The sequence below is a fragment of the Haliaeetus albicilla genome, chromosome 7 (genome assembly GCF_947461875.1).
Source record: "Haliaeetus albicilla chromosome 7, bHalAlb1.1, whole genome shotgun sequence".
NCBI classification, from domain to species: Eukaryota; Metazoa; Chordata; class Aves; order Accipitriformes; family Accipitridae; genus Haliaeetus; species Haliaeetus albicilla.
In genome coordinates, this window is record NC_091489.1 from 11,385,879 (window position 1) to 11,408,165 (window position 22,287).

The window sequence follows — 22,287 nt, forward strand, 5'->3', positions numbered from 1 at the left end:
TTGCAAAAGATCATATCTTTCAAATGGCATTTTCCACAGCATTTCATTTGTTAATTGCTTCCGTGTGCATACTCATAATCTTTAAAGTAATAAACATTTCTACAGTAGTTCATGTGAATGTATTGCAAGGAAGGGAAGATGACAGCAAAAGTCATTGAAAACACTGCTGCCTTAATTTTTTTTTAATGTAAGTTATTTTCAGTGTATGGTATATTTAATGTGCACTGGTACAAGTCTTTGCATAAAACGCAGAATACAAAATGAAGTGGGAAAACTCTTACTTTGAGTCATTATAAGCTGTAAATCGGAAGTGGAGCATAGAGAGAAAAAACCAGACTGCACAATGATTTGAGCAGTGTAACCTAGCTTTGAAATCAGCCCTGCCTTGAGCTGCAGAGCTCCCTTCTACCCTAAAGGGTTGTGCCTTTCTATGAAAGCTGAATTTATGTTCGCTTCTCCCAAGCACTGCAAGTGCTGTGTCCCTACTGTAACTCTACTAATGAAACTGCTTGATTAAACTCTATCTAACTGATTAGTAAGTGAATAGTAATGGTCACCCAGCTAGGTTTTAGCACTGGTTAACTGAATTCTTCAGGAGAAATTTATGTGGAAGGCAGGAGTTATCTGTGTGTTACGCGTGGGGTTTTGCTTTAACAGTGTGCTAGCTTGGGCAAAGAGGATACCTGGTCCTCTTAGTATAACTTTCATGCAATTCTGCATCCTAGCAAGGCAGATGCTGTAAGCCCAATATGGCAGGAGGAATGAAGAAACTTAAAAACAGTGGACATGAAGACAAAAAGGAGCTTGGGTTTTTTTTGCATCGAAATAAAGATACAGCATAAAATTGCTTGCATGATGATTTTAAGTCTGTGTTCACTACTGCCATTTTTACCATTAACATTCTTCTTGTAGAAAGTGTTATCTCCAAATGTTTATCCATACTTTTTCAAGAACACCTTCAGAAATGTTTCAAAAAATTGAAGCGTGGTCAGCTAGGAATCATTGTGGTGGTTCACCACCAGTGATTTTAAGTATCACAGTTATAAAATTGGGGGGTTGGGGTTTTTTTTTAACTACTTCACCCGCTCCCAGTGTACATGATATTGTCACTTTGTCTCTTTAGACCTATATAGGCAACCTTATGAATGAAGGTTTTTAAATTCTGCTGTAGAGAGAAAGGTGAGCTTCAAAATGGATACTGTGGATACTGCTACTATTTTAAAGTAATAACTTGGACAAGTTGACATTTTAACCTTTTATTTCTAGTCAAAAAGCTGAATGAAATATGAGAATAACTGTGTCTTGCTGCCCGTTAATGGAAAAATGCACAAGGTTGAGTTTTTCTGAAACGTTCTTCTTGCTAAATGGAGGGAAAACATAGCTATTTGTGATGAGAAAGGGTGATTTTCAGTCATAATCCTCTGCCCATCATATGAGTGCCCATCTGAACTCAAGTTTTTTGTATAGTTGCAATAAAAGTAAAGCTGGTCTTGCTTAGTTTCTGGGGTATGTCAGTCATCCCAGTAGTCCACTGCTTGCCACAAAATAGACTGGAGTAGTGCACTGGTTTGACTCTACTCCTAGCACTTGAGAACTTTTTTTTCCTAGTCTCCCACTTGAGGACTGATTTTTGTTTGTATTTTGATATTGCTTGTTTGCAAACAGTGCATGCAGTCTAGTAGATATATTTTAAATAAATAAATACTGCTTGGCAATGATTGAAGTTTCTTGAAGATAAGTCAGTCATGGTCAACTGAAAGTCTTCAGATCAAATGTCAACTTAAAGGTATTCAAAATAAGTCAAAACATGAGCAAGAATAATAAGAGTGCACAAGCAGATTTTGCTCATAAATATATTTTTAGAGTTGTAACATGATCAGACTTGAGGCTCTGGCTTACTGTCTGTGGATGTAAATTTAAAAGTGAGTCTGTCCCCAAAAGTGGTCTTCCTAGCTTTATTAGAATTTTTTTCCCTACAAAAGAATTAAAAGATATTTTTTTTTTTCCTCCTAAGTCTAAAAAGATAGATCTAATAGATCTAATCAACCCCTCTTGCAATTAGGGCTTAAAGGTAATGGTCAAAACCTAAAATCTGGAGGACAGTGGAAGCACGTAGCCAGACATTGTCCTGTTGATGAAAGATTTTTAAAAATACTGAGTCAAAAGCTTTCTGTACCTCCCCAATACACATCCTTTGTGTGTGTGTGTATATGCACACAGTATATTATATATGTATGTATATAAATACATATGTATGACACCCCCCACACCCCCCCCATGCCCCAGTGTGGGTGCTAGTCTTAATATCAATTGGATTCTAAGCGCTTCAAAGCCAGAGCTCACAAAGGATGTACAGAGATATCTGTGGATCTTTTATTTCTGTTGTCCTTGCACAACAATGTCAGGCAAGAGTTGTGTGGCTAAGAGTAATCAATCGCATATGCTAAATAATACAAGGAAGTTGATAAACATTAACTTTTTTGAAGCGGAATTGCATGAAAATATAGTGCGTTTATGCATTCTTATCTGAGCCTGACTGGAAGGTTTTTATGGTTGTATTCTGGATCTTTGATATCGGATCCATTCTGTGATGTCTCAGGGTATTACATTTTGTGGTTTCTGATTTAAATGAAATTTTAAGTGGAATGACCAACTCTTCTGGAAAAGAGTGACCTCCTCAGCTAACTTAAACTACCACCAAAATGGTGAGGTGTGTTAGCCAAGGATGTTTCTCTCATCTCTTAAACTAACAGGATCTGTTTTTACAGAGGCAGAGAGGAGGATCCTCTCTCTCAAAGGGCCAGTCTGGTGTGCTGGGCCCAGTCCCTGCCCTGGCGCAGCACTGCAGTCGCTTGTAGCCGGGGTGAAGATGAGCCCACAAAGTGCTCTGCAAGCCATAGCTTGTCCTCCTCTAGTGGGGAGTGCTGTCGTTAGCAAAAGACCTGCTATAGAGTGCAACTCTGGCCAGCTTACTTGACAGAACCGTGGACCTTATTGCTAGACCTGGAGTTGTTTCCAGCCCAGGGTGAGGGACAAATTAGGCTCGTTCATATTAGGAAGGTCAGCTTGTGAGCTTTTGCCATTCCACCCTCCATGCCTCACTCCCTCATCTTTGGATGCTCATTGGGTGGAGGTGTCCGGGTTTGACATTTCAGAAATATCGATTGCTAGATGCTAGTTCAGAGAAAGGATGAGGAATGAAAGCCCAAGCTTATGCTACTATGTTTTATGACTTATTAGCTGTGTGGTAGTGTAGCATAGACTACTCTAAATGTCTGCCCTCTGTCTCCTTCCCTCTCCTTTAAAATATGATTATTTTCTGAAGTGCTGGTTGAAAAAATGCTTATAGACCGATGCTAAAGAGCAATGAAAGGTTGGATCTGTTAATGAAAGCTATTTTGAAATCCAGTCTCTCCTGTAGAATTTTTTTCTATCCAACAGAGCAGCAGTTTTCTAGTGGCACGATTAATGCTGCCACACAAGGCCCAGTGGAAGCAGTGTGAATTTTATGTCCTTCTGAAGGAGACAAGAGACATGTGTGACTGAAACACTGATTTGCTCCTTGCCGAGACAGTTTGGTGCTTGTGGGTGGCCCAATAACTCATCACACTTCCAAAAAACGTATGATCTGTAGATCTTTTTCTTGGTGCAGTGTATAATACAGAAACAAGCCTCACTTGAGAAGAATGGAATAAGCCTCTGTACTACTGGAGTTAGATGTGGGACTGTCCAGTGGGTGAAAACAACCTTTTCTCTAGGTGGCAACCAACTCTTAGAAGATACTAAATGCTCACAGGGAAAGCTTGAATGAAAATAAGAGCAAATATGTAACTTATCCTGAAGTTTCTACAACTTTTTGATAATTCACTATAATATTATTTTCTGGAATAAAGAATTAGGCAGTGTTTATTAGATAGGTGTGGTTCATAGTTCAGGAAAAAGGAGCAGCATATTACCTGTTCAGGTGTACGTACAGCATTCTTTCTTCTGCATGAGGTGCATAAGTTCTCTTTAAATTTTAAGAAGAAAACAGAAGAATAAAATATTGTAATTATTGAAATTGTAGCTTCTGTCTGAGGTCATGACACATCTCTGATGTAGTGGCCATGCTTTTTCTGCCTCTGCCCTGCTTGTGCGGGGCTGTTGATCTAACGTTTTTAAAGCATGCAAAATACCAGGAAAAATACCTGTCTGGCACTGATGGCACTAATGAAAGAGAAAAGTAGGCATACTGCCTGAGCCTGTAGGATTGAACAAATGGGCCTAGAAGATGGGAAGACTTTCCTTCTAAGCTGTTGTACTGGGTGTTCAGGACTCTGCTGGATTGCTGGACTCTACGATGGAGTGCATGTACTAAGGAGTTTATTGTGGGAAACAACCTAATGGAGAGAATGGGGAGCCAGAACTAAAGGCTGAGAAGAAGGAAGAAACCCACTGAACAGAGAATGTTGCAGTGTTAAATAGCATTAATACTTTCCCATGAAGTAGACAACCAATAAATAAATACTGCATTAATCAGGAAACATCAGACACATGATGCATTGAGGACAATGTTTCAAATTTGGAAGCCTCATATTGGCATTTTGGGAAATCTATGGATGAAGAATATTTCATAATCAAAATATGTGCCTGTAATAATATACTGATGTCAGCCTCTCATTGGAATATATGTGATGATCTAAAATAGTAGAAATCATTTGTTTTTATATAAGAAGTGGGAGCAGAAGCAGCAAAAATACGAATCCTTATGTTTAATACATAAAGCATTTATTTTATAAATGGACAAAAAACTGAACAATTCAAATACTGTGTTCATTTAGCTGCACGCTCACATCTGTGGAAGGTGAATTTTGGGGATGGTACATTGTAAGTAGCTTATGAGCTTCAGAAGATATGATCACATTTCAGACAATGCTTATTCTGTGGAATAATCTTCTAAAGCAGAAAGTATTTTTTTGTATCACTGGTGGTGGAGGCTATTTTATGTTCTAAAAGAGGTCTTTTCTTTTTAATATTATTCATAAGTTCATGCATGGAATTTCCACAGTGACAAGGAACAATTGTTTCTATTCACTATTTCCAGATTTATATTAAATGCATTAGGAGCATTCGAAATGTTCTTTTTTTCCTTCTCATCTGCAATGCCAACTTTGTTTTGCAAGTGTTGTGTTCCTGCTCTGGCTCTTGACTTTGCTTGATCCCTGGTATGACTGTCTGGGGCTGCCTTTGCAGATGCTCGTTGTCTCCACTCTACATCTTGCATTAGCAGTAATATTTTTATTTCTTCGTTGACAAAGTAATTGTAACTCCACATGGCATTCCCCTCAGTTAGTGATATATAGGAGTGCAAAATACTATTAACTTTAGTTGTGCTTTGATAGTGGGCAACTTTTTCGCTATAGACATCACTCAGTGGCATCGTTCAACTCCTCCTCACAACTGTCGTTAACTTTCCTACCCTCTGCCAGCCTGTACTGAAGGCAGAGGGAGGGCAGGAGAGGGTGTCTGGAGTGGGGCAGGGGTGTTCCTGGGCCAGCAGTGCCCCATACCCTGGTGTGAAAGTACCCAAGTGCTGGTGGGGCAAGGAAGGGGCCAAAACAGGGGTCAGCTCTGGTTATATTAAGTTTGATCATGTTCAAGGTAAAGAAAGAGGGAAGCTTTGGGGTTTTTTAAGCTCCTGTTAGTAACATTCCTCTTCCCCCCACAAAAGTCACAGCTGGTTTTGTGTGATTGTGCATTGTGTAGTTTTGACTTTTGTTGAAACTGCTTATTTCAGCAAGCAGCTAATGTGTGCAGAGTATAGAAATTGATACCTGATTTTGTCTTGCTGCGGTGAACCACCTTTGTAGATCTGTTGTAAATTCATACATTTCTTACAAATGCTGATACATGATCAGTTGATTTGGCAGTGGGCTTACGGCATTGGTAAATTCACTGCTTCTAACTAGGCTATATAGCAAAATTTTCCAGTAATAAGTGTGATAAAATCCACTAGAGCAGGAACATATTTTTTTCTTTGTGTTTTCAGTCATTTCTATAACTCATTTTTATAACCTCCCCCAACACAATAACTTGTTTTATAACAGTTTGCAGTGTAGCATTTTGTAAAAGCTTGCATTTTTTCTAAATCTTAACCAAGTAGAAAATATAAAAAAAAAAAAGAAACCTCCTCCACTACTACTTGTCTTTCCTTTTCTCTTTTGGATTTCTTCCTTCTTTGCCCTTTGTCTTTAATCTGCAAATCAGTGTGCTAGCCATTTTCTACTGCTTCGTTTTAAGTATCTTTTGTATTATTTCCATTTTGCTCATCTCTGTCTTTTAATTGTTACGGCGCACTGCCGGTACTTCAGAAAATGGCTTATCAGTATGTGAAGAAGATGCTTTCCTCTGTACTTCTCTGTTACACATAGAAGGTCCTTGAGATGACAGTGCCCTATGTAGCCTAGTTTTCATGTCAGTAGTTCGGTTGTAGCATGTAGCACACTAAATAATGAACCTAATTTGTTTCAAAACAAACAAGTATGGATGACTTTTGAATTGGGTTTGAGTAATACGCTACAATAAATAGACTTTTTAGAAACGCGTACATATATGTATAAAAAAGGATGCTTAGACCAGATGGTTAAGACTGAAGAACCTAAACTGGCACTATCCTTGTAATCTCCTTCTCTCATTTAAAACTTGCATTTTAGGTGTTTTAGTTGCAAACAGCTTTACAAAATAACTTTTTTTATAAAGATACTAAACACCACAGGTAGCTCTCCTTTGAATTGCTGTATTTTCTGATGCCTTCATAACAAGCATCAGTTAGGCAAGGAGGGTCATCTGTAAAAGCAGACAACTATATTTTCTGTGGTCCTTGTTTAATTGGAGAACTTCGAAGTTGCTGCTGTTGCTTTTCTCTGCAATCAGTTTCAAAGGGAAATTTTTCTGAAGGGGATTGGCATCACAAGATCATGCAGTACTGCAGGACTGATAAGAAGATTCCCGGGGGTTCTCACAGTATTGCGAATGAATGTAGTACTGTAATAACTTGCAGAGTCTGGAGACAGACTGCAGTTTTTTTGCTTTTTTTCAGTGGAAAATATAGATGTGGAATTTGTATTACAGAATAAATTGTTAGTAAGTCACTGTACTGGTGTAGTGGTCCGACTGAACAGAGTGTTATTGTACAGCTGAGAACTATTGCGTAGAAATGCTTTCCTCTGAATTAACTTACATTATCATCATCCTCTTTGCCTTGATGTGTTCCCAAACTATACTGCTTCCATCAGTGAGAAACAGATTCCTATGCCTAAGACTGCTGTATCTCTTAAATCTGCAGTAATCAAGAGTGCAAAATACCTTCGTTGCATTGTAATTGGAGGGGTAACCTGTCTTTCTAAAACTCCTTTGAAAAGTTGGTTACTTCATTACATGAGTAATTCCTTCTCATTTCAGTGCTGCAGGATTTCTTTCCTTAATTTCCAACTGGAGTCACTGGCTGGTGGCTTGCTGATGCCTTGGGCTCCTGCCATTTTGTACTTTTCTTTCCCCATTATAACTCTTCTTTAAATATCAGATCACTTTTCTTTTTCTGATAAGTGAAACAATAGTCTCCAGAAATAGTCTCGCTTTTAGGGATACTGGGCCCTTGGCTTGGATTCAGTTGCATCTTTTCCTATTAATTGATCTTACTCCATCTCCATTGTGTCTTGCTTCCAGCAGCTCTAAGTGGTGAAGCTTTTAGCCACTCTTTTAGCCCACACTTGCCAGATGGCATTGCAAGGAATCACCACAGGTGTGTGTGGTGCAGTCTTCCCAGTTTCAGTCCAAACATGACTTGCTTCATTAGTTTGGAAAGAGGCATTGGTATTCTAGCCTGAGATCAATAACATTCCCCAAATTCTGCAAGGTCTCTCTTCCAGTGTCATCAGTCACTGTGGCTAAACAAGGAAAAGGACAGACAAGAAAACTCTGCTCAGTGGACATTGCACGTAACAATTATGTTGGGGCAACTGAGACTTTAAAAAAAATAAAGGCTTAAACAGAAGCTGGTAAAAGAGGCAGACGTTTCTCGTTTCATTAGTAATTCGGAGCTTAAGTGAACTAATTTTTATGTGCCACTTAATCATCTCTGTGTCCTTCTGTCAATACCCGTTCTATTGTCAGGGGACCATGCTTCCTGAACTTTCTCTCACTTGCTGAATTCTCATATTTAGCTCAGATTTGATGTCCTGCATGGCCTACAGTATTCTCACCATGCTAATAAGACCAAAAATTTGCCCACTGCTGGAAGAAATTTGAAAATATTTTTAAGTTTGTAGATGTTAAATAACATGTTTTCCTTTGCTTCAAATATTTCCTTATTTTTTTAGTTGTAATTTATTATATTTTAGAGATTAATATTTTACAATTTTCATTTCCCAAAAGTGAGACTGGTAAGTGAAAGTGCAGAAAATACTACATTACCTTTAAAAAACATAAAACAAAGCCACTTCTAAGAAGTACATTTACAATAATGCTACTGTTTGTATACCAGAGTGGATCTCAAATTGAACTTTTTCTTAAGATAGTTATAAAACTTCTCCCTAAAATGCACCTTTTCTTGTAGCTGTTGTTGTTTTAGAGTTTCGAAAGCCCGTGTGTTCAGTTAACACTTCAAGCTGGGAAGTAAATATTTGAAAAGCAAGTCAAATATGGCATCTGGCATGGCTTTTTTTTTTGTTTTGTTCCAAATAATTTTGATAGACTAATACAGTTACTTAAATATAGTAAACACAACTGTAATTTGAAAGATTTTTTTTAAATTAGGTTTAATATTTCTCATACTCTTGCAGTCATTCTTCACTCTAGAGAATTTCTACAGAGATTTCCAGTAAGAACCTCCCTCTTCCAGTGTGTCTGGCAGCTTCTGTTTTCTCAGAGGGGGGCACTTGCTGGAGGCTGCTCAAAGTGATCACTGTAAGAAAAGCATTTTTTTCCAACTCTCATGGGATTAACCCATCATCTGTGCTTTCTGATAGCATGAGTCAGCCTTCGTCCCTCCATGTCTGTGGTTAGAAACAACGGGAATTGGTGACTGCTTCAGTCAGGACATTTCTGTCTGATTAACGGAATGGAATTTGATTGAGTATGTTTTGGCAATTTAAGTGCTGAAAGGAAATTTTCCATATCTCAGAATAAGAAAATTTAAACATGTTATAAGGTATGATTAAAACTTGATCCAAAACAGGTTGGTTTGATCCAAAGTCACAGATAACGGTACCTAAGAAAGTGCCATGACACTCTTGGGGAAGAAGGTGATTAATAAAAATTTTAAGTTCAATCTACAGCCATTAATAAAGAAGTATTCTTGATGTCATATGATATACTTTCTCTGTGTGCAATGCTTAATTTAAGCTGGTGTTAGCATCCCTGGTGTATACTTTAAATTATATGGATTTTCAAGTAGGTTTTTCTCGATAACTTTACTAAAGGAAAGATCAAATGGGGAGCTTCTGTTAATAAGACAACCTAAAGCTACAGTCTTCCAGTATTCAGCGTGTTACTGGCATTAGCCTAATAGCTGCAGATATCCCTACGTGACTTACTGAAATTCTGTCTGTTACTGAAAATAGTCTCATTAACCAGTGCTATGGGGAGAGAGCTATGAACATAGTGAAGCCTGCTGCAAGTAATTTAGAAGGCACAATTTGTATTCTTTCATTTTTTTTCTTTCATTTATTATGAAACCTTAGTATATGCAGATGCAAGTGTGCTACACTTGCCAAAAATTGAAAAACAGTTGTTAAATAAAAGATGCTGCAGAGGAGAAGGGAAGACTTCTTTCCCAATTTAAACATATGGAAAAAACCAAACGCACCTCACCCTTACTCATTTGAACTGTGATTTCAAGAGCAGTTCTGGAGGTTCATGCTTCTGTACTGGTATAAGACCATAACTCAAGTCAGTAATGATTCTATACAAGGACCAAATGATGAAAATGGCATCAAGATCATGTAGTTTAAAAAAAATAAATGTTTGGCATGATTGACTTAAATACAGTTTCTATGTTTTGGATTGCACAATTGTGCAACCTTATTAGATTAGGAGTGTCCTCTATATTTGAGGTTTATAAATTAAAATACCAAGTAATTTACAGCAATGAAGAATTGTGTATTCACAATGCGTCTTTGCTGCAAGTGTAATTAGTGTTCAATGGGACCAATACAAATCTGTTATGACTATACTAAAACGTGAACAAATGCGTTAATGATTATTAGTATTTTTAAATAGAAGACAATAATCTGGAGTTGTTCAGAGAGATACACTAATAAATTCTTATAATGACAAGTGTACATTTCAGAGACCTCTTATATCAGCTACTGATGCTACTCTGTGTCAGTATATGCTACTTCCCATTGATTGCTAGTGTGCCTTAAAGAATATTTTTTCTTTTCAGAGTAGTAGAGTACAGTTATGGTACAGCTGATTGCAGACAGTTTCTGCATCATATATTCAATTATTCCATTTCAAATGCTAAAGAGGATTTTTTTTTCCCCCTCAAATGAGCAAAAGTACTTGATAGGGACACAGTAGTTTTAAAGGTTAGAAGTTCAACTCTTAGCTCCTGCAGCAAAATGCTTTTATCATTTTTTCCATTATCTGTCTGGAAAATTGCCCTGTTTCCACTTGTAATTTTTAAGTAAGTTTAATTGAATGAGGCGTAATGGGTAAAAAATTTTAAAAATAGTTAAACCCGGCTTAAACTGGTTAGGCTGTTAATTATCAGCAGGATTAACTTCAGCTAAAATAAGATACTTTTGAGCAGAGACATGAATAATGAAAGGAGTAATGACAAAGTCTTGGGAATGATTGAAAGGATTTTGCATAAACAAGGAGGTAATTAAATAAGTTTTTGGGATGTGGCATCTAAAATGGATAAAAGACTTTGTAAAAACTATCCCTTTAATCCTCTTCAGAATCTGTAGGAGTTACAACAGATTGAAAGCATGTGTTTCTTATTTTAAAATAACAATAATTACTTGATATTTTGCATATTCGAGTATATTGCATGGAAATGAATCCTCACAACTTTTGCTAGTCCCATGTCAAATAATATTGTGGTTAGTTTCTGCCTTTGATTCATTGCAGATATTTGCTAGGTTGATGTACTTTTCAACAAGAATTAGCTTTTCAATTTGACATACCGAAAGTCAGTCAGTCAAGTCAGCTGACAGATGATTCCCAACAGAGGTTGTATGGTTACTTGTGTTATAAAGAGTAGCATAGCTGCTATCAATACAATGATTTTGTTTATAGGTTGAAGGTCTGTCAGCTGAGTTTTATTGCTTTAATATCTAACTGTTGATGGATCTGGTCTGCTTTTCCAGTCCTTGTGTTGTGTACTTACCTTTGACACCTTAAAAACACTGGGTTGTGTTTTTTGGGAGGGTTCAATGGACCTACATTTTAGTCATTAATTTGCAATATCTCAGTTCCCGTAATGCAGTGATAAATGAGCAGTTTCTTGTTGCAGTTGTTTCAGCAGCTTTTCCTCCACAGGATCCCTATTTTTATTAAACCTGCCATACTGTGGACTGTGGTTTAGGTGAATCTGTTAAAGATTAAGAATAGCTTAGGCTGATTTTTGGTGCTTTCTAAGCATGCTCATACATTGGTACACATAGGCTTTCATTTAGAAAGCAGTCCCAATTTTGTATTTTTTGTGCATTTTTGAAGGATTATTTTTTTGGTGTTGGTGGTGGTGTTCTCACGGATTTTTGCAAGTGGATATTTTGAGAGCCATTAAAAAAATAAAAAGTAAAAAAAAAAAAATCTTTGGTGTTTTAGACAAGGCCAGAGGCTTATCTAGGCATCCAGAACATCAGCAGATGGTACACAGTGTTCATTGACTTACATTTATGCAGCATGGGTGTGATGTTTGGATGTTTTGTTTTCATTGTGGCAGGACAGCTGTATATCGGTATAACCATCCTTCCTGTCCTGAAAAAAAGAAAGCAACAGTCAAAAGGATTGTGTGTGTTCAGTGGGTATTGACTTTTAGCAAATTAACAGTCAGTACAATGTCATACAATACTTGCAAAAGTATCAAAATGTAGATGAAATGCAAGAGGAAATTGCAAAAAACTACCAAAATTCCTGTTTTCTAAGTGTCAGGGTACTAAGCGTTCGGGATTCATGGTTTTTTTTCAGAATGTCATTGTTGAAAGGTATAAATCTTAATAAATAACATTCTTGTTTGGTAGGTTTTGCTGATTTCTTCCCTTGGAGTCCTTTGTTCTTAATATTAGAAAATTTTTTGGACCAATTTTGATTTCTTTTATAAGTCTTCTACCATAACAGCAGCTTCTTCAGACATACCGAAAATGTAACAAATAAACCTAAATTTGGTACCTGAGCCTTCATGAGCATCTTATTCTCTCATCTTATTCAATAAAAGTAGTAATAGTAGTGATTCTTCCATCCACAGACGTCTAAGTACTTCGCACGTCATAATTAACTGCAGTAGTCAAATTGTCCTTGTTTGATAAGCTAAGTCTTGAGGATCAGGGACTGTCCTGAGATATCACAAGATCTCACAACAAAATAATGTCAAGCACTGAAAAAGAAGCAGGTGTCATTCCTACTTCTGTCTCCTCTCTCCTTTGTTTCTTTTCTGCATCCCTTCACCTAGTGCCTGGCTTAACTCTGCCAAACTGGTGTGGCTCTGTGTTGTTTGGGTTCTTTTGTGTGTGTGTGTGTTTTGGTTTTTTGGGGGAGGTTGGGTTTGGTTGGTTTTTTGGGGGGTGGTTTTGGTTTTTTTTTTTGTTTTTTTTGTTTGTTTGTTTGTTTGTTTTTTGAGATAGAGATGTAAATTGTCAGATGAGCTTGTCTGGTGGACTTTTATCCTGGTACCCTTATCCTCACCAACCTTTAGATTTCATTTGTAATTGTAGACTAAAATGTTCCATAATTGCATGTTTTTCAGACATTATTGCTTTCTAGCAGAAAAGCTGGTATAAACACTGTTTTTCTTTTCCTGACAACTGGAAGTGCTTTTTTTATTGTTACTACTTGAACTCATCTGAGGTCAGTACAGCTTTTCTCCACTTTTTTGTTCTTTTAAGAGATATTAAGAGGCAACAGCTAAAATGGGTATTAAATCCTCTGAAATCACAAAACATCCCTAAATGTGCTTTATAAAATAATGATGGTCCTCTTTTTTTTTTTCTTAAAAACAATTCTGATTCTCCCTTCATTCTCTTTAGCAGTTCCACCACTACTGTTATTTTAAGTAACAACAAATCCAAACTGGTTTTAGAATTGCGAGTACTTGACTTGCCATTTTCTTCACTAGCAAAATTATGTACTTAATGAGAAAAAAACTTTTGAACTTTCACTGAGATCACCAAAGCCGTTAATTTAAAAAAAAAAAAAGGGGTGTGTGTGTGTGTAGTGATTTTTATTTAATGAATGTAGCCCCTTTATGGAAGACTGATCTTTGTAGGTTTGCTAAGAATCCTCTAGCTTAGACTCAGCTGTAGGAAATGCAAGTGTTAATTTCCAACTTTTTTTGCAGCAACTGTTTTATACTCTATTTTTTCTAAATTTAAAGACTAGTTTATCATTGTACAAAACTTGAGATACCAGATTTGGTTGAAGAAAATGTGGCTGGAAGTCTGTAGGTGCTTGAAGTAACAAAGGTAATTGTTGTACTCCCTTTATTTGGGGTATGCTTTCCTGATGCTTGTTGGCATGAATTAGGAAGGTAACACCCTCATTTTGTGCAAAGCCACTTTGTCAACTTTCCAGAAGCTGAAAGAATTTCATAGCCAGGCAAGTGATCATCTGCATGTTCTGAAGTCAAAATAATTTCTGAGTGAGGGTAGTGAGAGTCTCTGTCCAGAGAAGATTTATTTAGTTGCTACAATGCTCAGGCATGGATGTTAGCTCGAGTTTAGTGATGAGTACTTTGGTTTTGGGGGGTGCCTGTGGCATATCACTTAGGAGAAAGGTGTTTGCTGCCTTAGTGTGTAATAAGTGTGTCTTGATAAAGAGTCCTGCTGGGCTGCTTTAGTATAACTGGAGTACTGGCAGTCCAGGCTGAAATAGAGATGTGCATACAGGACACGACGTTAAAGAAAACTCAGTCTTGTGTCACTAACAAAGGCTGAAAGAACACGAGCTGAACTCCCATCAGGGCTCAGGGAAGCCATGTGGAAGCTTAACTTAAGAGAAATTTATCGGGAGCCACGCATCACCAGGTCCACTGCTCGCAGATCACCTTTGCTTCAAATAAGCTCGTCTGCAGATTAAATGAAACTTCATAAATTCCTTTTTTGGCAGAATTAAGAGCCCATTGACCCTGTCAGAGCATGGAATTTCAAACCTACTGCTTAGACCACCAAACTATTTTTCCCCTTTCACTGAAAGATGATTGTGTGGTTGCAGGTGACACTGTAGAATAGAGTTTAATGAAGGAGCAGAACTGTCCGAGCTTGGCTTTTCTTTCTCCTTTTCCCTCTGCTCAAGGTGATTTCAAATGCCTTTTTGAGTACACTGTGTAATGGGCAAGGCAGCAATTATTCGGTGTCAAATTTATGGTTACTTGATTATTTACATCAGCTGAAAGAGGCCAAAATCAATGGGAGCTCTTTTGTGCTAACAGTGGAACTTCATTTTATCCCTGTCAGAGACCTAATTTGCCTCAGCAACTGCTATTGTTAACGTAGGGCAGAGCCTCTTTCCCTGAAGACCTTAGACCAAAATTGCTAACGCTGCTCTCCTCTCTACTGTCCTAGACAGACAGAAAACAGTCATATAAAGAAAACTAACTTTAAAAATGTACTACTCATGAATGATGTCTTGTTACTGTCCAGTCCTCTGTAAGGCAGCTCCATCTCCACACAAGTGTATGGGTTTTAAAGCTGAATATTTTAACTTCATTGTCCCTCCTGAATCCCCCTTCTGAGAAATGAGTGGGTTTTGGTTTTCCATCATCAATCTTTTTTTCCTGCTACTCTGTAGAAGTCTGCTGTACATGTTAAGCATGATAGACAAAAGGTCTAAATTAAAGGTATTTTGCTATTCCTAAGGAAGCTCTTTTATATTTTGTTTGGTGAATGTTGTATGGAAGTACTGCAGTTTTTCAGCATAGAATGTACCTCTGAACGACAGAGTGTTTGTGAGCGTATCTGACGGTGTGGCCTATGTACTACTTCAAATTATTTATATTTAAAAATGACTGACCATGGTGCTAGTTATTTTTTCTATGTAGTAGGGTTTGAACTACCCAATGTTGTCATAATTTCAGTAGGACCCCGATACGAGCTCAGAACTTCTTCATGCAGTTTCAAATTCATGTGTTCTTCAATCTGCGACAGCCGGAGCCACTGCAGTGCTCCCTCCCCAAGGAAGCTGTGAGATCAGAAAATGCGGCTTTTAACAAGTACCGGAGGAAATGCACAACCTGTTACAGGGGAGAGATTCCTTTAGCGCGTGTTAGGTTGCAGTAATCACAGTGAAGGCTTCTTTGGTTTTGGAAGTGTCTGACACAATAGAAAGAAGCATTTGTCATTTACAGTGACTTTTTGGAGCTATAGAATATCATTCTTTGATGTGCTTTGTATCCTTGCAGGTAGGCTTTCACTCATGTTTGCTTTAGTTGTATAAACACTAGGCATTGCTGAGATGCTTATTGCCTTTAAGGTCCACAGTCTCAAGGGCAGCTGCAAGCACTTGGCACCCTTGACAGATGATGCAAGGTTGTTTTTTTTAACAAATCTGCTCCTTTACAAATCTGTTTGCTCTTTGCATACCCTCTTTTTATGTATGGGTGGGAAGCACAGAGGGAAGAGAAACCATGTATGCACAAACATGGATGTTTATTCCTTGGTAGGTAGTGAGGAGTGTCAGAGAGCAGTTTGGAGTTGTTCTGTGATGACAGTTAGCACCTATGGGAAATGCCAGTGACCTGAAGAACCTATTCAAGGCTGGTATGTCTGAATATCCCTTGCTTGCTTTTCAAGGAAACGATGGCTAAGTGTGAAAAGTCATAATTTTCATCTTGCATTAGTAAGCATACAGTCAATATGGGGTTTTTTGCTGTTGTTTTTCTTAAAGTAACTAGAGAACAGTAATATAGCCTGATATGTTGGACAAGTCACTTCCGTTATAAAGTGTATTTTTATAGGTGATTGCGGGACAAGCAAAATGTGATGAAAAAGGGTTTTAGAGAGAAATGCAGCTTGTACATTTGCCTCATTCTTTCTGCCCTGAAATTTTTATCACTTGATTTTACGAAGTATACCAAAGACACAGGGCTTTTCTTCAGCTGAATAGGCTTTGGGGTTTTTTACATTTTTCTCCTTCCTGGTGTTTCTTCATTTTGCATGTTTTACAGTGAATTACTTTTTGCCATGTTGGAACTTTTTCACGTTATCACTGAATGGCTGATCAGGCACAAATTCTCAAGTGGAATCTCTAGCACCAGAAAAGACCTCTCCTGGGAATATGTATAGCTCTGGACCATTCAGTTCTTAGCCTTCATCCAACTACGTGCCACAGGTGGGGGAAATGCAAGGGGCAAGTGCCTCTGCCCTTCACAGCTCTTTGGATCAGTGTGTTTGAAACGTGTGCTCACCATGGGTGCTACTTGCCATGCCTTACTGGTGTGCTCACTCTTGCTCTTCAGTGTCAGTCTTCTGTAGAAAGTCCATTTTAGTACTTATTTATTCTACACGGAGATGAATATGCAGTGGGTTCTCTCACCCCCACAACTTAATAGACGTTCTCTTACGTTTTTGTTGTGTATACTTCCTCTCGCCCTTCTCCCCTCATTGGGACTTTAAACACGCAGAAAGGCCAACAGGATTTGATCCTATGTGGACCAAACGCTACTGCATGAATAATGGACTGGTATATTTCTTCTTTAGCAGCATGACTGCCAAGTGTATTTTTTCTTACTCATACCTACAGTTAAACAGTTTTTGTCTGAATCTTCAGTAAGTGCTGATCTTTCTCTAAGTTCTCAGAGTTCCAGCTTTTTAAAAAACATAGTATGTATGAATGTAAAGCAGTGGATATTTTTAAAATTCTCTTTTCCTCAAATTTTCCTGTATGCTGACTGAAATTTTTCAGTGCCAGCCAATTTTTTGTGACGCACCAAAAAACAAAACTACCTTCAAGAAGTTACTACCTGATTAAAAGCCAAGGTAGGTTGAGCTGCAAATACTCTAAGGTGACCTAGTGCTCTTGTGTTCTTGTGAAGCTGCCTCTAACCTTCATTCTGTGCTTTTATGTGCAAATCTTCAGCTTCCTTCTGAAAAGTGGGTGGAGTCCTTGACTTTAAATGAGAGTTAAATGAGAATAAAAGCATACAGTAATTCAGTGGAAATGCAGCTTCTGTCCAATGTTAAACAATGAAAGCTCTGCCTGAATAAATTTGGAAAACCTCTTTGTTTCTTGTAAAGTAACAAGTAATAAAATGGGGCTAGAGAAGCCTTAGGCACATTGTATTTAAATAAGCTTCTTGTTCAAGCCGGAGCTAAAGCTGCAGTTATGGATAATGCAGCTTCCGTTTTGTTTCAAGAGTAAAGATTATATTATCATAATTTCAATTGTAAATGCTCTTTACTTTTGTCAACAGGCCACTGATAAGATCTCTATGTGAGCCTCTTAGTTGTCAAAATGGCACAGCATGCAGAAGGATAATAAACCTTCTGTGAGGAAATCTGGTTCAGTGCTTAATAACTTGAGTCAGATGGGATATTTCAGAAGAAAAGCGTGCTTGCAGCAGCCGCACTGAGAAATCCAGTGGTGAGTTCTGAGTCCCTCTGCGTGAGCGTGCTAACAGCCCTCAGCAGCCTCCTGTCTTGCACGCGTGTCCATTGCCCTGAGCACCTCGTTTCCTGGGCTTGGCTTACTTCAGACTAAGGGGTGACAGTGCCACCTGAGAGCAAGGCAGCAGCATTCGTTACACGCGTCGACGTGTCGCACGAGGCTGGCGTTGGGGCCAGCGGAGATGGTAGGCACAGCCTGTTTTGGCCTTTGCCTTTGCTTTGGTTTCGAGCATATACAAGAGGATGACTAAGGCTTTCCTGTTCCCTCTGCTCCTTCTCTCTTCTCCTGAATTAAACAGATTTGCTCCGGTTTTTAAGCCTTCTGTGGGTGTATCTGTTGAAACATTAATTACTGCCAACAGCATGTTGAGTTGGATAACGTATTGAGAGTATTCATTCTAGTTCTCCTTCTTCATCTCGCAAGAGGTTTGGGATTCCTGGAACACACCTGGTCCTAGCAACACACCTAGGGGAGACTTGATCTTTTTATTTTTATTTTTTTTTTATTTGCAGGGTGGGAGGACTGACTTCAGAAGTGCTACAGATGCCAAAAGTGAAGTCTACAGATGTCACAGACTTCATCTTTGGCATCTGTTTTTCTGGGTTTTGTACTGAGTAGCCTTTAGCCAGAAAATTAGTCTGGTAAACTGACTGTGGTTATTGGAATAAGTTATCAGATAGAAAGCATGGCTATAAACCAGGCATTAAGCCAGACTGGTTTTTTTGGTTTTTTGGGGTGATCCTATGAGAATAACTAAGGGTGGAGTTCAGCCAAACACCTTCGTGTGCCACTGAAAAAAAATTAGACTGAAAGGCTGCACGGTATACTGAAAGGTAAAAAGAAATGAATGAAAAGTAACCAAAAAAGCATTTTTTGCTTATTTGACACTTAAATAAGCAAACACAAATTGCTACTAGCAATCATATATAGCAACCTTAAACTAGATAGGAGCTGTATGTTATGGTTTTGGAAGGTGCATCTAAACGGGTGCTTCTTACTGAGACTTTACATTCATTTATCACTCTGGTAAATGCTGGGAATCATTTTCAGAGACTGAATTCTTGAATAATTTAAAAAAACAAAAGGGGGGAGTGGAGAGCAAAATGACCTATCTAAAGCAAAGATGATAGGCCAGCCATTCAGGCATTGCAACGAAGAACACTTCTTGCTGTGGGAGATGCCAGAATGATCAGCAGCGTGACGTGAAAGACTGCTCTCAACCGTCCCATTACTTAAGAGCACCTGGTATTCCCTTGGAAGCCCCTAGATAACGGTTGTTGTTGGAAGCTTCAATGTGGGGATAGGATTTAAAATCCAGTAACAAGAAGACATACAGGGACTGGTTGCCTTGATGTGTTCTGAAAAGTAAAGTCTCTTAATTACTGTTATTAAATTTTAAGGTCTTTGGATGAGGCTTGTCTCTGCTTTCTATAGTGTTTTATAAGTGCCTTGGAAGCTTATTTTCAGTTAGAAACAAAGGAATTTTTAAGAGGATCTGTGCAATTTGGACCTTACCTTTATTCTTTAACCTGAGGTGTTGCATTACATTTTTTCATTTTTGACTCTCTGATAAAAGCAGGATTAATTCGTTTCTGATTACATGTGCATATAAAAAGATATGAATAGCAGAACTGTCACTCCTGTACATGGAGATCTCTCTCATGTTCCTTCAATGTGTTTGAGTTCTAGGTAATGAACATGAGAATGATGCTTCCCATTTTTGTGTCAGCTACAAAAGAGAATAATTTCATCTCTTAACAGTATTGAGCATTTGCAGTCTTTGATCAGAACTTAGATTTTTTTTTTAAGGCTTTTTACATTACCTGTAACACTGATTTATTAAGTACTTATGTAACTTTGGTTTAAAAAAAAATTAAAAAATTGTTCTCTTTATGTGTTCAGTGGAGACAGCGGTAAATAAATTAGGTATGACATAAAACAGAGAAGCTAAATAAGAAAAATCCAATTATTTTAAAAGTTCAGAAACAAAAACCCAGTGAACCCTAAAGCCTCTAATTTTCCTTCTCCTGGTGCACAAAATAGTTGAAGTTCTGCTTGAAAGCCCTTGGACACACAAAAAATGTCATGTTTATTTGCATGTTAGCGACATTTAAAAAAAATCAAAAAGCTGTTTGTGCTGCCAAACAAGTAATACCAGGATGCATTCACTTAGTCATCAGCTGTTGTCAAGAGTCGACCCCATAATGCATATTTATGATTATTTACTGTAAAGCTAATAAACCTATCCATTTCATGAATCTTCCAATTCTTTATTAATGTAGGTTATTACTAGGGTTGTCTTCTATTCCCTTTACCTTTCTACACTGCTTCTGAGATTCTGATGCTGGGGAAGGTGACAAGTAAAAAATCAAGAGATAAGAAATGAACCAGAACATGTCTCGCAGTTACAAAGTCTAAGTGTATTTGTTATGAGCATGCTTAGGCTATAAGATCACCTTCAGGTTTATGAGGTGATGTGTGTGAGCTTTTGTGACCCAAGATCAAATGCGATTTTCCTAGAAATTGTAAAATGTGTATTTCTTGAACAGTCTCTTAAATTCTGACAGAGTATGTGAAGTGCTATAGTGATTTTGTGCATTGTATCTCTACAGCCGAATGTTGCTGCTTTGTGCACTGTATTTATAGTATCAAATCTAACTTCAGCAGCCCTTTGAGGCTAGGGCATGAGGTGGTTTTGTTGTTACAAAAGAGCTTTTTGCAGAAAGAATGAAACAAAGTTCCCAAGGAGATGCAAAGCTCTTTTCTGACTAATTACAGGTCTGCTGTGGTTTAATTTTCTAGCCCATGATGATGCAGGACTTGTATGTCCTAATCACTTGGTAGCAACCAGATTAATGGAATTTAGCTTAACTATTTTCTTTGTCAGTGAAGCATTTATTGAATTTGGTAATACCCAGATGAGTTGCTTCCTCTTTGTAGGGCTTGATCTTGAAAGAGGATTCTTCTGAAATAAATATGATTGAGAGCATTCATTTAGCTGTATAATGGACACAATGTAGATCAAAAAGCAGACAGACATAGATACATGCTGGGAAACTAAATGGAATACAGTCAAGTTAGCTGGCTGGTAATGCTCGAGATTTCAATTCTCTCTCATTAGTTTTGTAACTATTTCTCTGTAATCTTTGATAGCTATGCAAACTTATTACTGCGTCCAAATTCTTTCCAGGACAAAGTAGAGATGATGGGTGTCAACTGCCAGAGCAGTCACTGAGAGCTTACTCCAGGGAAAAGATGTGCCAAATATGCTTCATAGGATAAAGTTCAAAAAGGAGAAAAATAGCAGATATGAGCATATTGGGCTCAATTATCCCTCTCCTGTAGCAGAGCTGTCGTAGGTGTAGGGAAGTAGTATGCGGTGGAGCACAGGTGCCTGCAGGCAATTTTAAACTTGAAAATCATAACGCCTGCCAGGTACTGGCAGACGGGCAGCTGAGTGGAGGAAAGGATTTTCTGTAACTTTTAAAAGACACAGTATATCTTCTCCCTTACTTCTCCTGTGCATGGGAGGAAGGTGTTTTCTTACCCTTTCATTCCCTATTTAGAAGTGCTTGGCATGAACAGTGAGGGCTTTCAGCAGCACCTACAGCACTGTGTGACTTGCATGCAGGAGTTGTGGAAATTCAATTCTCTGCACTCTTGTCCCTCTTCTCCAGTCTTCGTGGTAAGTTCTTCCATTCTTACAAGCTTTTTACACAGCTTCCTTGAAGCACCTCACTTCAGAAAAGCCACAACTACATTTTAGAGGGTTACTTTCTGAAACTTTGAATTGCTTCCGTTTTCCCTTAAGGTGTTGCTAAGCAATGATTAGGTGTACCTGGCAGCTGCAGTGCTATTACACACTAGGTGTCGTAAAAAGGAATATAATTTATTTTTTAAATTACATAACGACACAATTGGCTTAGGGGATCACTACACAGTTAGTGAAAAGAATGAATACTCCTTCTGAGCTACAACATTTAAACCTTAATCTTATGATGAGTTTTTAAGATTTAATCCCATGGTTTGAAAATTAATTTAGATGAAGACATGGTTGTCCTATGGTATCCAGTCATAAGGCTTTCAAAGTAAGCTCTCTTTTCTTTATCTACTCACAGCAAAAAGTATAGTTCAGTTCTATTGGTGAGGCATTGTGGGCTACCGCTTGGATGCAGTAGCCACAGCATGAAAAGATTTAAATTAAATATTAATGAAACATCCCTGTAGTCCAAGGTCATTGATCTTTTTTTAGTGAACTTTGAAAACAAAAAAACCCCTCCAACTTTTTGATAAATTACAATGGTATACTTTGGTATTTCTTGCCAGATTAGGAGATTGACCTCCTGTGGTTTGATAAAATAATTTAGTACCTGTCCATTTGCTATATTCAAAAGAGTAATTTTCTTATGGCTGTTCTACTATGGCACATTAAAGTTGATATAAAAGCACATTTCTTTATAAATGTTATAAAGATTCTGATTT

The 22,287-nt window shown here is 37.9% G+C and overlaps 2 protein-coding genes across 4 annotated transcripts in view; one reads left to right on the plus strand and one right to left on the minus strand.

Moving 5' to 3' along the window:
• Window positions 1-21,259, minus strand: part of MRPL18 (mitochondrial ribosomal protein L18) — a 643,474-nt gene extending 622,215 nt beyond the window's left edge. The window contains exon 1 of the mRNA XM_069786937.1: window positions 21,253-21,259. The gene's annotated coding sequence lies outside the window, so the exon portion shown is untranslated. The remainder of the gene's footprint in view (window positions 1-21,252) is intronic.
• The window catches only part of UTRN (utrophin), a 386,688-nt gene that overhangs the window by 215,640 nt on the left and 148,761 nt on the right, over window positions 1-22,287 (plus strand). The window lies entirely within an intron of this gene.